Source organism: Chelmon rostratus, chromosome 15 (genome assembly GCF_017976325.1).
Source record: "Chelmon rostratus isolate fCheRos1 chromosome 15, fCheRos1.pri, whole genome shotgun sequence".
NCBI lineage: Eukaryota > Metazoa > Chordata > Actinopteri > Chaetodontiformes > Chaetodontidae > Chelmon > Chelmon rostratus.
Genome location: NC_055672.1, coordinates 3888986 through 3903723, shown reverse-complemented (window position 1 = coordinate 3903723; position 14738 = coordinate 3888986). Strand labels below are relative to the sequence as shown.

The following is a 14738-nucleotide window of genomic DNA, read 5'->3' as shown; positions in this document are numbered from 1 at the left end:
ATGTTTTCGAGATCCTCAGCTTCCTGTGTGAGTGACCTTGGGCGCTGCCCCTCTTTCCTCTCTTTCTCTAGTCACCTTAACTCCCCTCTCTGCACCTCTCAGTTCAGGATTGATCACCCCAGAAGCAGGTCTTTTGTTCTGTGTGGCGGTGCAGCGGACGCTGACCTCAGGAGAGAGGAGGAAATGGAAGGCAGCTCTCACAGAATCTTTAAGCATTGCTCTAGTTAATCTGACTTTACAGCGCTTTAAAGACCACAGGAAACACAATTTCCATTTGTGTCTGCTCGCCGTACTTCATTTGCATCATAATCTGGTGAGCCAAAACAACGTCGAATGACTTCCTTGTTGGCAAAGTTATCATGTGTGACCCTGGTCAGATTAACTGACAGCTCACCAATAAAAATGACCTGCTGTCACAATATTTTATCAACTTCAGTCCTTAAGAAGTCTAATTTCAGATACAGCTTGAGTGTTGCATCATGTAAAAGCTGCTTCAGCCACTTTCATTAAAACTTGTTTCAGTGAAGAGTTTATGGCTCACATGGTTGGGATTTCATTAGCACTGGTTTCAGGGGAGAGTTTTACTGTTCGGTTATCTAAATGCTACTGCGCAGGATTTCATTAGTTTTGCTTTCAAAGGATAGTTTAAGCATTTTATACGGCTAAATGCTGTTTCAGAGAACTGCAGAGAAATAGTGCAGGACTGATTATAATGGACAGCTTTTAGAGTTATGAGCAAATGAAATGCAGGATTTAATAAAACGTCACGCTAAATGAGAGAAAATGTAATAAAGACTGATCCTTTGATATATATTTTCTGATAATGTACTGTAATACATCATTGCATTAAAGGGATGATGAGTTTCCAATGCTCATAATATGTCTGGAGATGTTATTGTATTAGCTGGTAATTGACTATATTAGCATGTTTTACCTCCACAGCTCACCCATTTAAAGGAGCATGCTGTCAGATCTCTACCCACGAGACACGCTGGGCCTCGCTGCAGAGAGCTGCAGGGAGGACGAGGTGTGAAGTCACATGAACGAGAAGCTGCTGAAGGCGGCTCCGAAGCCCGCCGCCTGGGGACCAGCAGCACGGGAGCCGACACGACAGAATGAGTGTGAGGAACGGCGGCGTGTGGGCGGGCGGGCCGAGCAGACGCCGCCGGGCTGGGTCACCTTGACCGATCCATCTCCCACCTCCAGCAGGGAGGGAGACCGCAGGAGCAACGGGGGAGAGAGAGAGAGAGAGCCGGTTTACTCCCACTTAATAGCATTGAGCTGAGGGTGAAACAAGGTGAGGCTCTCCCTCTCCGATCGCCTCTGGTTCGGACGCAGCCACAGCTGGATTGGCGGGAGAGGAGGCGTCCTGACAGCTGAGACAAACAATAAATCCGTCTGAAAAGAGTCTGTCGAACAACTCAAAGGAGCTTTCATGTTGCAAAAAAGAAGAAGGAGTGACGTTTTGATCGTCGGCTGAGGTACAGAAGGTGTTTTGTTTTGGGGGGAGGTCTCTTTTTTCTTTGGAGAATGAGAGAAGACAAAAGATCAACCTTTGCAGGAGAATAAGCTGCTAAATGGAAGTAAATTCATCACCTTCTTAACATTTTGGGGTCACCACATTCACGACTGTTGCACCGTCAATCTTAAGAGAAGTCTGGGGAAAAAAAAAAGGGCGGGGGGGGGGGGGGGGGGGGTATTTCTGCAATGTGTTCACACTGCAGCCATTCTTTAACCAAGAAGTGACAATTACAAAGTGGTTTATAAAGTGCTGGGTTGCCTCAACAAGTTAATATTATTTTGTCATTTCCTTGTAGATTAAAAAAAAAGGTTCCTCCTGCAATTAACCAGTTCACCCAGGCTCTGGACCGCCAGACTGCCACACAGCTGTTCAAGCTGGCCCACAAGTAGAGACCAAGCAGGAGAAGAAGCAGAGGCTGCTGGCCCGCGCTGAGCAGAAGGCAGCTGGAAAGGGAGATACCCCAACCAAGAGGCCCCCTGTTCTCCGTGCAGGTGTGAACACTGTCACCTCTCTGGTAGAGAGGTTACAAGGGTGCAATTATTCTGACCCAACGCGGGCATGCTTGAATCCACTTTCAAGGGTACCGAACGGTGACACTGATCCACCTCAATCTTCAAACAACGTTACACATTTTTTCTCGAGAGTTCAGGAATACCATGTTTACTGGATCTATAAAGAGATCTTTCACATTTCAGTCACGTAGTGAAGCTTATGCTGTTTTATCCAGTGACCTTCAGTGAGCAGAATACTGCGGGAGGTTTTTACTGTTCCGCAGACTAACTGCCACCGAGAGAGAGTTGGGCAGGTTGACATCAGCAACAAGCTGCATTTGCTTATGTATAATATATATATACTCATGGATTACTCCCATAGCTAGTAACATTGGCTGAATTTATGACTGAGCATCAACTGCTTTACTTCTTTTTCTTGTGTTTCATGTGCCGCCACCCAATTTAACAAAAAACAACCTCAGAAAAGTTGCATTTGGATGAAGTCCAGTATGACTTCCATTTCTCATAGCGAGAGGAATCCAAATCCACAAACCAAAACACCGACTGCGGCTGAAATCTGCACAGGATTTGTATCATCTTCACTCGTACCAAAACACTGTGGGCAGCCCGCACTGGAGCACATGCAGATTCTGACACCACACACAACGCAGACACGCCTTTAACAACATCATCGACCAGGCAAATGAGATTAGAGGGGGGGGGGAGCAGATGTGTCTGTCTGAGGGATGTGATGGACGGGCTCTGTGCAAAGCTTGTTTAGACTGTAACCATCCACTACATCGTGAATTCCTCCAGCTCACCTCTGCTATCTGCTCCTTGCTGCTGAAAAAAATCCTCCAACGACGTCATCTGAATACTTGAACAGAAGGAGTTTGCCGGATTTCACAACACTGGCCCTTTTTTATTTGTTGTCCACTTTGTCCACTGCTCTATTTTTGACTTGGTGTCTGGGCTGAAGATAAAGACTGAGCCAGTTATTATAAATTACTGGATGTCCCCGGGCTGTGTTAGTCCAAAGCAAATAAGGCTAAAGATGAGCGTTAGCTGGGTCAAACTCCGCTCTGCTTGGTGTTCTGCTGATGTCTAACCACGTCTCCAGATTGTGAGCAACAGGAAAACGCTCTGTTGTTGCACCTTGGGAGCATTCGCACATTATTCCTGAATGGCTCCCCACACTGCTAGACATGCTGTCACATCAGATGTTCCTAAATTATATATATATAGTTTGGTACATATCACAACGCTGACTCCTAAAACAGTTAGGCAGCTGTGAAAAATATAAATAAAGCAGAATGTGATAACCTTTTTTTTGACATAAACTCAATTAAAAACGGTACAATGTTAACAGATTTAACGTTTGGCCTCATCTAACTTTCTATTATTTTTGTAAATATCTGCTTATTCTGAATCTGATGCAGCAACACGCTTCAAACAAGTTAGGACATGAGCTACTAAAGACTGGGAAAGATGTGGAACGCTCCAAAAACACCTGTTTTGGAATCAGGGTTGTAGCAACAAGCTAAATAGAGATCTGTGCAGGATATATACATTAGATCCTTTTTGCTGAGGAAGCCATCAGCCCTCGCTGTGCACTCAAACACATGGAGGAGCCTGACACCTACATTCTGTTCACTGATCTCAGCTCAGCCTTTATTACCATAAACCCTATCAAGCAGTAAATTCATGGACATGAACGTCAGCCCGTGCATATGGCAGCTCAGGGCTGTGTCTCATCATCCTGGCTGTTCTCCTTCCACACAACAACTTTACAACTTTAGAAAGGCTCACGTCCGATAACAAAGAGCACAGCCACGTGGAGCAGGTAGCCCAGGCAAGTACAACAGCCTCCTGCTCAGGAACTCTGGCATCAGACACCATGCTCCACCCAGAACCGCCATATATACAACCATCAGACTCATTTAAACGTCTCAGATGGAATATTGGCTTGGATCACATCAGCGATGAAGCCCAGCAGAGCCTGTTCAGTCTCAGACAACTCAAGGAGTTCAAAGTGAAAAACAGACTCCTCCGACAGATTTAAACGTTTAAAGTATCCTCTGTTCACTTTGAAGAGTCGTGTATGACAGCTCTCAGAAATCTGCAGCTCACTGTCAGCAGAGTCAGCAGCGTCAAAGGCTCCTCCCCCCACCAGCTGATTCACTTGCCAAAAAACACACCATCAGTTAAATGATATCTGACCGTCTCACCCTCTGCCTCACCCTCCGGGGTCTCGCGGCTCCTCTCTGCCCACCTACTGGAGCGGTGTTGTATTTTACTGTTCTCTCGCAGATCTCCCACCGCCTTTCTTTTAGATCTTTCTAATGTTCACCACAAGGAATCCTTCTGTTCTCATGGCTCCTCCCCTCGGATCTCAGGAAAGCAAACGCCCTTGGTATTTTAAAAAAGAAATTAAAGACCTGTTGTTTTAACTTCCAATCTTATCTGTATTTTAGTGTTCCTGTCACTCTTTCCTCTTGGTTGTATTGGTGTCGCTCTTCATGTTTTATTGTACTGTTATCAAACTTCTGCATCTTTGCATGAGAGGTGCTGCACAAATAAAGCTGTTGCATGTTGTGCAGCCGACTCTGCATACTGAGCATGTTTAGCATGTTAAGAATAAACAAATTCCACTGACTCCTGGGTTGTACGGCTACAAGAGTGAAGTTTAAAAGTTGCATTGATTACAGTTGTGCTGATATTGGATTTTATTTAGGCTCGATTTCAGGCTTTGCAGCTATTTCAGCAGCAGTTTGTTGACACTTCTTTAATTCTTTCAGCCATTACAGACATACTGTCGCCGTCAGAAATTAATTCCTCCTACTTGTAATTAGGTTGTGGTGACTTGGTTTTCCCACTCTGCTGAGTTTAATTTGGTTGTCCCGGTCATCTTTTTGTCCATATCAAGTGTATTAAACGGCGATCGGGGGACGCATTCAGACATTCAGCCTCTGGATTGTGTTGTACGACAAGCAGAAGCCACAGTGCATCCCTAAAATTCTAATGTATTACAGAGCATCACAGAGAAGTGCTTCGTAAGGGGGTAACAGCTGCAACGTAAAGGTGGAAAGATTGTTTTTTGCTTTCTTCCCTGCTCATGTGTGAACTGCATTCACTTCCAGCCATCTGCTTCTGGGACTGGAGCTTGCGGGGCAGGAGCTGACACACTGGTGAGAGGGTCTTCCTTATTATGGATGATCCTGGAAACTAATTTGATGTGGAGCTCTGCGTGCTCTGTGATATCTTCATTGTATTTCAGGATTCTGCGTATTCAGAGGACAGCGGTGCCAATCTCCCCCACTCTGCTGCGCTTTCACACTGAACCATCTGCTGCAGACGTCGCTGCGTGCGCGGCGGCGTGCGTGAGGCCGTAGGAGAGCGCACCAGTGCGAGTGAAGTTGATGAATGTTTAATGTGCGTCTGCGAGCGCAGGCTTGTGTTACTGTGTGTTTATGAGAAGTTGCTGTGACGACAGTGGGACTGATTATGAAGATGTCATTTACGAATGTGTCTCTCTCCTCCATGCCTGCCCATTCCCATCGCTGTTTCCTGCACGACGAGCGGGTTGGGTTTCAGCACCTGGATTTAGGTTGGGGAAATAACCACGTTCGTTAGGCTCCAAGCTGACAAATCTTCTATTGACTTTTCTATCCGTCCTCGCTCTTTTTTTGTCAGCAAACGGCAACGCATTCAGCACTCAGGCAACAGCGTTCTCATTTTTTATCACCTCATGCAAGCATCATGTCCGTAGACCAAAATGAAACTAAGCTTTTGTGTGGTTAACATGCTCTGTGCGCTCGGCCAAAGATGACGAAGCACCGCTCAGCCATCAAAACCCCCCAGTGACACTTGCATGTATTAGATATCAACACTTCACCTGATCAGCTAAAGCTGCGTTATCAGCTTCGCACCACTGTGTTATTTCTGTTTAACATTTGCTAATATCCACTGCATCCATTGCAAATATCCTGTGTAAATGACACATATAGCTGATTTTGTGTTCCTTTTTATTGTCAATTTGTTCTTTTTCTATGTCTCCTTCTTCATTCTTGCTATTATTCAGCCTGTAACAACGAAATTTCGCCGGCGTGGGAAGTTACGTCTTATCTCACCTATCTGGCACACATCAAAACATCCAGTTTTTTCTATGTGAGCTGTGTTTGATGTGTGCTACTGGCATCGACTGAATGGAAACTGACTTATTACAGATACTAACAGAATCTTTGGGTTTTACTTATTTATAAGTTGGGAATTATCCAACGAGTATCCCTCTCATTTCATCACTAATGTTGATGATTCTGTTCGATTTTTAGTAACGTTTGTGCAACATAGATGTGATGCTAACATGTAAGTCAATGCACTCCAATGAAAGACATTTTAAATGTAGCTAAGGGACGAGTGTGTGAGTGTGCACGTGTTTATGTGCACGTGCTACCGAGCAGCAGGAGCAGTCTGGATTGCTGAAATCTGCGGAAAAGGGTCGGCGATGGCGTGGGTCAAGATCAGAGGTCGCGCTGTTCTCTCTCATCAACGTTGGTGGGAACGGATGGGGGCGGACAAGCGAGGAGAGGACGGCATGAGACGGGGAGGCTCGGCGACACGGCGGCCACCCGGCCAAAAAAAAACAAAAAACGGGGTCAGCAGGTTCGCGGTGGCAGAGGGCACGAACACAAGGACGCAGCAGTGGAACCGTTTAACAACTTTACTACCCAGGTGATTCATCCTCACCCTCTGAATCAGGTCCTGAAGGAGCTACGTTTTAATTTAGCCACTAGTGAACAAGTGTATCTGCCTGAAAGAACGCCATAGAAAACTCAAACTAATATGGCAGCATTTCAAAAAAGACCAAGTGTAACATAGTAAAAAAAACCTACAAAACTGATCTGCTGTTGAAATAAATACCATGGTCCATTTCTGTTACTACCTCAGGTGTGTCACTCTGTTCATCCAGCTGGATCTTTAAGATTTTTTCCAACTTTCAGTCTATTACGTAGTCAAGTGTGAGCACAGCGCCCTAAAACAGACGATCTAGCAGAGGATTGTGGGTGGTTTAGATATCTCTGCTCTTTTCTCGACATCATTTATACAAATCCTGCACCGCTTTAGTGAAAACTGCAAAAATGCAATGTGACACACACAAATCTTGTTTTATTCTTGCATATATTACTGTAAAAGTATATTAGAGAAATATCCCAGATATAAGCTTCAAGCATTGTGATACTTACAGAGCTTTATTCCGGTGTTGCAAACCGGGTGTTAATCAGAGGGGTTTTGTTAGTTGTTCGCTGATGTAATGAAACGCTCACATGCATAAATGCATAAGGGCATAATTACCTAAAGCTCACGGGCCAAATATAACTGTACTGGTACGCTACAAAACATCTAATCTCAGGCAGAAACAGTCAAACTTCTGGAAATCTGGCATTCAAACCAATGCCCAGTATTCAAACTGTGGTGGTACATACATTGTTTTCATACTTTCCTGCACATAATGAGCTGTTTGCAATCAAGATGGCAACAGTACATTAGGTTTTTTTTTTTTTTTATATACAGGTGAACTCGCAGGTGAATACACTTAAATAAAGCCGTCAAAAAAAATCTCACTTCAGAGAGCGGAGCGGTTTCACAGCAGCCCGCCTTGTTAAGGCCTCAGATCTTTCCTCTGATCTGCTCCCATTCTTTAGAAACTTTAATGTGCGGACCGTATACTTTCCATCACAGGATCATCAAAGGCAGGAGTGAAACGGTGGCAGTTCGTTCCCGGCAGGGGAAAGTGTGTGTGTGTGTGTGTGTGTGTGTGTGTGTGTGTGTGTGTGTGTATGTGTGTGTGTTTGGAGAGAGGACTGTACCGCTGCACATCACTTCATTAGCATCCAACAACCTGAGCTGTATCACTTTTGATCAAAAAAAAAAAAAAAACTTCACACATCACAGGCCATTGAGCAGCTTTCCACTCATTTTATGACATAATAGCAGGTATTGCTAACAGAGGCCTGAGCCTCAACACCGAGGTTGACATTCATATTTATAGTTGAGGGAAGGTGGTGGTGAGGTGTCAGAGAGAGGAGGGGGGGGCAAGGAGGGCAGCTTAATGGGGTTATAAATATGTGAGGGTATCTGGAGACGTTTATGCCACCTCCTCTCCCTCCCTCCCTCCTCCCGGCGGTCTGCCTCTGGCGTAGTGTAAAGAATCTACAACACAGTTAATCATGTGAGACGCCGCGCCAACGATCAGAGACATTATCACATTCTGCATTTCTGTCAATACCTCAGGGTGCAATCTGCGTCTAATATATGTCAAGTTATTGGTGATTTATATCTGTGTTAGGGCAACGATGGATGGCTGTTAAATACACATGCTGTCATCACGAGGATATTTTTGTGGCGCTGCAGCGAGGAAGGCGGGACATCAAGGGGACATAACAGTATGAGAAACAGAAATAAAGGAACACTGTGAAAACTGACAATGAACATCAAAGACTTACTGTATGGTGCACCACAAAGTCATTCAAAGGGGCGGTAAGCTTTTTACTGCCTCTTTATGAATCAATGCATGATATGACTCAACTCTTACGTGTCCAGGTGCTGAAAGTTCAGGCTTTCAGAACTCACATTCTGGCCTGAAATCTCGTTCGGTGCCACAATCGAGTGAAACCAGACTTTCTGTCTTAAGGCAAAGAAAGTGAATGTTACAGCGGTACCATTATTACAGTATTTTGCATCATGAGATATTATCCTGCCACTGGATGCTTCTGCTGGATCTCGCCTCTAATTAGTCGGCTCTATTAAGAAAATCTTCTTATCATTTGTGTCTGCTGCAGGCCTCCGTAAGCTGTGCCGGAAACCTGCCGCTGTAATTGTTGTCTGTTTCTAGTCCGTCTTTAAAGATTAACTACATTTTAGGTAAATGCAGAAGTCACGCTGAAAGAACGTATGAAAAGCCAGAATTATTCCCACTCACGGCAGCAGCCACCTAAGGCCATCTGCACTCAAATGTTCCTGCAGGAATAATCAGCGAGCACTGACAGCGGCTCGCTCAAGCTGCAGCGGGGCTCATTCGGACTAAAAGGCCAGCGCCTTCTATGGCGCAAAATGTCTGCAGTCGTTGGGTCTGTCTATTGCCATCTGGCAGCTCCAGCTCCTTCAAAGGAACTGTCAGGTCTCAAAGGAAGGCTTTGATGAAGGCTCAGACAGTACAGAAATACACACACATATACACACATCAAGCACATCTATGCAAACAGATGCAAAGCAAACACACACATGAGGAAAAACATGCACCTGAGCACTTTGAAACGCATGCAAACAAGCACACGGACCCCAACAGGTGGGATCTGGGTTGTTCCAAAAACCTTCAGCGGTCTCAGCAGGTGCCTGGTAGCACAGTCAGAAGAGCCTCGAACACACTCCTAAAATTAACTCCTCGGTGCTTCAAGTTTACATCTTAAAACCTGCCAGTAAATGAGATTAAAAATTAACTGTGGCAGATAGCATCATCGAGTTACCTGCCAAGCTGACAGGGGGTGAATCTATTACAAGTGCAAGAGGTGCAAGAAGTCTGACTGACAGAGCATGTGCACGAGGGCATTTGGAGTATGGTCACATATGTGCAGTACACTGCGCACAAAATCAATCAGCGTCAGTCGCACAGCTTGTGGTAAGTTTATACCTTCTCGGTGACACAGCTTCATTTTTTAATTTTGATTTCAGAGATCCATCACATTGTGTCTCAGCCACAGCAAAATTTTTTTAAGATGTATACTGCCGGTTGTACACTGCTGTGCAATGATACGTTTTAAACAGACAACAGAAAAGACGAGAGTCTGATCTGTCCATTCAAATATCACATGTTCATAGTTATGGTTCACTGAAATTAATTGTCAAAGACTGTAATCCACCAATCATTCATAACTGCCGCTACTGACTCGTAGCTAAAAACTATAATAGAATAAACGCAATGCAAACCGTTCTGTTTCAAGAAAACAGTTTTGGCGAGTGGCTGGTAAAAAGAAAAGTTCCAAAAAGTTGATTTCAAGCCTCGTTTCTACTGCCTTTCTCCTAAAGAGCTCACAGTGACATTTACATTTTAGGGCTTAAGCTAACACTGTTATCCAGAGCGACTTACAATGACTGTGACAGCCCAATAAGCTTAAAGCCCCTAAAGTCAGATGACAAGCAGCCGGGAGCAAGACGTACAAGTCTCGGGGCGTTAAGTTCCTGCGACCCTGCGATGACCACACAAAATGCAACGGCCACCATTTCCCACTGCGCCGGGCCGAAAAGAGGCGAATGTGGGCATAATTAGTTGCAAATGTGTGTCACTGTACGGCTGATGCAAGCGCCGAGTAACACGGAGGAATCAGGGATGAATGTGGGAACGAGGCCTGGGGGGACAGCGCTGAAAAGAACAGAACGGTCCCGATGTCAAAGAAGCAGACGACTGTAACAAGAGAGTCGACCTCATGGAGAAACATGATTAGCTTTCTGTTTGCTGGAAATTACGTGTCACGCTGCGTTAACACAGTACATGTGTATGTATGAAGGCAGGTCTGCTATGTGGAGCTGTGTGCATTTCAGCATGAGTGGGACAAGGTAATTATAGTTCAATCTGAAACTAGAAATGAGGTTCCTACACACTTTCAGGGAGAAAATTCCTGCCTTTTCCAGGCCATTTCTTGATTTGTAATATTGTTTGGCTGTTGTTGTGTTTGCTCTACCTACACAGCTCCATATCACATCATCCTCGGTTGCAAAAACTGTATGTGTGTGACATAAAGAGGGTCTCAAATCTTATGAAAAGCACATTTGTACGTATTTTGGAGCAGTAAAAGAATACTTTTCACTACCTGAAGTAGTGAGGGAACGATGCAGCGGTGAATGGACTACGAAAAATGGCCAAACAATACATTATGCATACAGAAAACTGTTCAGAGTGGGTGTGGAGGGGGGCGGACATGGGATGCCAAAACCTACTGCTGAGTATTTCTAAAGGAGTCACAGCACTAATGCAACTCGACATCTATGATAGGAGGTGCTCACTATATAGCTAATACTGTATGTGCTGTCTCCCACCCACCCACACCCCTTTTCACAAGTTTGAACAGGATCCTGGATGCAAGCACAGGGCTACTCTTTATGTGTTTGTGGGTTTGCAGATAGAACTACATTTGTTTTCATTCCTTTAGAAACTCGGTGAATCATTACTTTGCAATGAAAGAAGAAATGTAAATGGAATTTGTATCGATTTGGGTCCTGATTTTGGAGAGGCCTCGTTTCCTCAGGCAACAGCCCTGAACCTACAAATCATGTTGACTTCCAGGTCAAATTAAAGCGCTACGAGCATCACTACGAAGGACACGGATGCTATGAGGAGCATCATTATCAGGACTCCCCTCAGAGAGATGCTCTCGGCTGGTGGGTCTTTCTCAAACAGCGTTTTAGAAACCTGTGAGCCCCTCTCAGAGGGAAACACTAATCCTATCAGAAAAGGTAGGTCATTACGGTTTCCACCTGCTGTTTTGAACTGCAGGTGGCTACCTCATGTGCTTAAATGTAGCTGTGCTCCATGAATCGGCTGGTTTGCACATTTCACTTTGACTAAAATTATGATGCCAATACACCTACTTTGTGTGAAATTGATCTTCACCTCTGTGTTACAGATGATAGTGGCGTGAAAATGCAATACCAAGAGGATTCAACAGACTTCTCAAAAACGGACTGTAAAGCCTGCTGCGGCAATGGTGTCGCTGCAGCATCTGCAGTTCTGATTGGCAGGCCTTCCTGTGTCTATATCCAACTGGCTTGTCTTAAGCTTCGGATTCTTCACAGAAAGTACACGGCGTGTTGAAAAGATGTATGAGTCAGGGCACCGTCGTGACTGTCTTACGGCATTTTATGTGTGATGCAACAACTCAGTTTGGTCTCAAAAGCTGTAGTTCTTTGCACACGTCTTAGTCTTTGGAAAACAGTTACCTTGCATCATTTATCTCATTCACAACTGATGTGGCTCAGTGCAAATTGCTAAATGAAGGTTTGAGGTTTCAAGCAACCTATAAATCTTGGTAAATTTGCAAAGGGCATGATGTTGGTTGACACCTTCCACACACCAACCCATATGGTTGGTGACTGGGTTGGGTGACTGAACGAATACACTGGCTATCTGCTATTGGCTGAGTCTGGCTTTTTTTTTCTTGGTACACACACACACACACACACACACACACACACACACACACACACACACACACACACACACACACACACACACACACACACCTGCACAAATATATCAGCAGCAATCGTCCAACACCAGTTGGCAAATTACACCCATCATATGGTCCCTCAATCAGTGTAAACACCTAAAGCTCTGCATTTGCATATCAAACAAAACTTTAATTATAGCAACATTATTGACGCTTTCAAATTCAAACTATATACTATTGTTAATGACTGAGACATGCAGTATTGGAAGACACTGACGTCGTCACGAAAGAAGTGCATCATGGGATGCTAACACTCATTTCATTATGTTATGTCACTTCAGAAAATGCTGCAGATGTTTGTGGCTAAAACACTGAAAAACAATGCACAATATACTAACTTTAAAAGTGATATTGTGGATGTAAAAATCTTAATTTCCATGCTTCTGCACTTGGGAATTGCTGGAGCAATACGGAGTCTTTACCGTCTGCTTTCACCAACTGAGGTGATTATTTTCCAAATCACCTTACGGGAGACGAAGCTGATTCCATGAAAGGCATTTTAGCAAACCCTGCTGTCCTGCAAATGCTTTTTGGGGAGTTTAATATTGACCCCACAGTTTCCTGTAGCCCCCAGTCCTCTTAACAAAGGTCCAGTGTTAATTTCGTCTAAAGGTCAGCCTGCAGAGGGCCCAGCTGGACAACAGCAGTTGTGTGATGGAGAGAGGGCGGAGTGGGAGCAGGTGAAGGGGGGATGTTAAGTGGCATCCGGAGGCGAGGGTGTTGACAGCACTTTTGGGCGAGGTTGCAGCCGAAAGGCACTTCAGCCGGCAGGCCGAGTGCGAAAAGCGCAAACCAAAAGTTCACGTTAAGCACAACATTAGCTTGTATGCCCTCAGACACACAGAGAGTCACACTCCCACATGCACACAAGCTTTCAGCCGCTCATTCAAAAAGGTGGTTCAAACCCCTCTGGAAACACATTATGAAAATGAATTATGTCATTTCAGGAAGTGAGCATTCAATATGCAAAAACTGCACTCACAGTGGCTTTTCAGAGTTTCTACATCACTTTAGTTAGCTAGGCCGCTGCAACATGCTACCCCGAGGATAATTAGCTCAAACAGACAGTCTGCTAGTTAGCCAGTTAGCAACAGGCAGATGTTGCTCAGTAAGACTGCTCATGTGGCCGACCAGCTAGCCGCGCCACACTGTCATTCTCAGTCAGTCAAACCGCGAGGCTACCGAGAGCTCGTCCTATTTCCTTGACAAAATAAAATGCCATCACGGTTACTCTGACAATGACTAAGAAATAAAGTCATAAACTGAGCAAATCTATTGTGACTGCTGTCATCTCAGGAGGCATAAACCAATCACACAGGAGCTTTGTCAGGATGCCTGCTTTCTGTCTGCCAGCATTGCCAATGTGTGTGTGTGTGTGTGTGTGTGTGTGTGTATATATATACATTTGTTTGTGCTTTTGAAAAAGTGGGTTAACGTCACTGAAGCTTAAAATCTGCTGTGCATCACAATATATTTCACAAGCTTGTTTCCTGATGGTACGACACAGACAACTTGATGTGCTAGACCGCTGCTACGAATCCGTGAATGAATTAGTATTTTTAATTGATTTTGATTTTGCAGAATTGTTGAAAGACCTGAAAATTGTCTGTCATTTTCAATCCTTTGTGGATCCCGCAGAGCTCCTCAGAGTTTGGCAGATTGCTTTGGCATTCTCTGTTCAGTCCTTTCAAAACATTATTGACTTCTGAGTTTTTTCTGTGGACTCGGTGCTGTGCCATAGGACAAATTAATTACGGTCACTGCACTTCAGTGATGTACTTTCAATGACTGACAGCTTGAAATAAAATGCTCTTTTCTCTAAAATGAAAATTTAAAACATTTTGTGGTTTCATAGATGTTTGTGAACTTTAGAGTATGCACACATCAACAGGTTTGAATTAATCTGCGTATCATTTATGCATCTATGGATGGTTACTCTATTGATTATTACATTACCATCTTGTTTGATTCAAATGTGACACACGCGCATTAAGGTGCAAAACTAAATGATTTGACAAATCCAATAACAAAGTCTTAATTTGATTAGGCAGACAATAAGGAGACTTTAAACAGGGGTAATGTCAGCTCTGAATTTGTGCTGCTGTATGTTTAATGATCTGTGGCTTATATTATACGGTTTTCTTTGAGCAGTCTTGCAAAAACATCACAGCAACCAAGCCTGCTAGAGATGAAAGCATCTATGAGGCTCTTATTCCAGCTGCTCCTAAAAATGGCTGAACTTGAAATGAGGCCATAAAAGGACAAACAGACTGAGGCTTCAGGATCCTGAACTGCTGCAGGGTTTAAAGGTTGCCTCCTATCTGTTTCTTACATTTGTGCAACTTCCACAAATTCATACAATCACTGGAGTGAACTACTAATCAATAGGACTGATACGTCACTGGTTGATTCACGGATCTACAACCAACACGGACAGTAATGAGA

General features: G+C 44.3%; 1 protein-coding gene and 1 long non-coding RNA gene across 2 annotated transcripts in view; one reads left to right on the top strand and one right to left on the bottom strand.

Annotated features, from left to right (window-relative positions):
* The window catches only part of atrn (attractin), a 131226-nt gene that overhangs the window by 29115 nt on the left and 87373 nt on the right, over window positions 1-14738 (bottom strand).
* LOC121618035 lies at window positions 1915-12933 on the top strand. The gene is made up of 3 exons (XR_006007429.1): window positions 1915-2044; window positions 10218-10223; window positions 12920-12933. It is a non-coding gene; the product is annotated as an uncharacterized LOC121618035 (long non-coding RNA).